Source organism: Sinocyclocheilus anshuiensis, unplaced genomic scaffold, assembly GCF_001515605.1.
Source record: "Sinocyclocheilus anshuiensis isolate Anshui unplaced genomic scaffold, SAMN03320099.WGS_v1.1 scaffold675, whole genome shotgun sequence".
Lineage (NCBI taxonomy): Eukaryota > Metazoa > Chordata > Actinopteri > Cypriniformes > Cyprinidae > Sinocyclocheilus > Sinocyclocheilus anshuiensis.
This window is the reverse complement of record NW_015548232.1, coordinates 196,708-199,232: the sequence shown is the minus strand read 5'-3', so window position 1 is coordinate 199,232 and position 2,525 is coordinate 196,708.

Here is a 2,525-nt window from a genome sequence, read left to right as displayed (position 1 = left end):
TATATATGTGTGTATATATATATGTGTGTATATATATATATGTGTATATATATGTATATATATATATACGTGTATATATGTATATATATATATATGTGTATATATATATATATATGTATATATATATATATATATATATACACATACATACATACATACATTTACATTTTCTTAAGAACATGTTGAGTGGATTGTTGTGGGTGGTTGCCAGGGTGTTTCTATGTGGTTGTTAAGGTGTTCAGAATGTTGAGGTTAGAGTGTTGTGGGGTTGCCATTGGGCCTCTTGACGTGGGCAGCCCGTTGTTATGTAAATATACAGTATAAAGCAGGAATAATAGTACATTTATATATAATTCCATCAGCCCAGGCGAATGCCCGCGCGGCTCACATGACTCAAAATGATTAATGTATGTATTTATTGTGTTCAATGCAGTTGTCTAACAGTACTGGTTGAATTGGTTGAATTAAAGGCAGGGTAGGTGATTTGGTTCAAAAACATTTTTTTGTTATGCTGGTTAAAAGTCTCTTCACATCCCGATTGCAATTACTAAGTGGTCTAAATGTATGTAAATGTATTTATATTGTCTGTGGAAGGCATAGGGCCATAAAATGTTCCTCCAATCATATCCCTCGGTCCGAGGGCTACGATAGGCTGTCCTACCTGCCTGTCAACATATGTATTTGCATACCTGTTTGCGCAGACATGATGCGTCATCAGTGCGTTCCATTATGCTATTGCTGACTGAGCGAGAACTGAAGGCATTATTATTGTAATATTATGCACTTTGAACTGTAAGGTTTTCTTACCGGTGAATGAAATCTGAGGTAATCTGACAGCGTTGCATTCAATCCTACACCAACGCCGTCTCTCATTGTGTCGCTGGATAGCCTCTTGTCTGCCTGTGCACGTTCATTTGTTTCATTAAAGGATAGGTTCACTCAAAAATATTAATTCTGTCATTAATTACTCACCCTTTATGTCGCTCTAAACCTGTAAGACCTCCGTTCATTTTTAGAACACAAATTAAGATATTTTTGATGAATTCTGAGAGCTCTCTGACCCTCCCATAGACAGCAATGTAATTACCACGATCAAGGTCCAGCTGCACCACGCGGATACGTTTTCTACGTTGTTTACGTTTTGATTTGAACGAAAACAACGTATCTGCGTGGTGCAGCTGACACAGATCAGCATACGCTGTTTACGTTTAGGGGATACTCTCCAAACTGGGGTTAGGGTGACACGGAGGACACAAATTGTTGAATAAAGTCGTTATTTTTGTTTTTTTGCATACAAAAAGTTTTCTCGTAGCTTCGTAAAATTATGGTTGAACCCCTGATGTCACATGGACTATTTTAATGATCTCCTTGCTACGCTTCTGGACCTTGATCGTGGTAATTACACTGCTGTCTATGGGACGGTCAGAGAGCTCTCGTTAAATATCATTCCTTGATAATGTAACTGTTCTGGAAAAGTTTCCGTCACTGCTTATAGGTTTGCGATTATTTTTCAGATTTTATTCTGGCTTCACTGATTTTTGCAGTGTTCTCCTTTTTGGTGTTATAGAAATGATGGATAAATATTATAACCACTAGAAAGGCACCATAAATATAGTCACAAACTTCTGCACTACATTCCCAGTCTTCTAAAACCATATGAGAGCAATCTGTCATATCTGGAATTATTTTATGGTAGGCCATAGTTCAGCTGTATGGAAAATGCACACCAGGAAAGACTAGAATAAGTAGTATAGAAGTATACCAGTCACATACAGTATTAAAGCACAACAATTACTTTTTATAAATTTTAAATACCATTTATATTTCTTTATTGTGTTATATATTTAAGTTAGCATTAAAATTGCATGAGATTTAAATACCAGGTGGTGTTATGCATTGCTAAGGTGTTCAGAATCTTGATCTTATACTGGTCCAAGTCAAGAGAGTCTCTGTGATCTTCATTTGAAAAAGTAACTCAGATATTCTATTGTAAATTAAAAAGTAATGCGTTACTTTACTAGTTACTTGAAAAAAGTAATCTGATTACGTAACTTGCGTTACTTGTAATATATTACCCCCAAAACTGCTTATGAAGATATGTTGAAGAGCCAAATAGGTGCTGGTCCCCACTGACTTCCATAGTAGGGAAAGAAATACTAAGGGACCATCAACTGTCTGATTACCAGCATTCTTCAAAATATCTTTTTATGTTCAACATAAGGAAGAAACGTATACAGGTTTGGAACAATATGAGGGTGAGTAAATGACGACAACATTTTCACTTTTTAGGTAAACTGTTCCTTTAAATGAAGCAGCCAAAAATATTTAATGATTAATATGCAATTATTATGGACGATGACTTTGGACAAATAACATTTCACTGTGGGTGGAGCTACTCAATCATATTCTAATGTTCTTATACTCATAAATTCTCATGCTCATTATTTTATAACATTTTTGATCTAATCAGGGTTATTATAGTTAACGTCTCGGTTACGTATGTAACCCTCGTTCCCTGAAGGAGG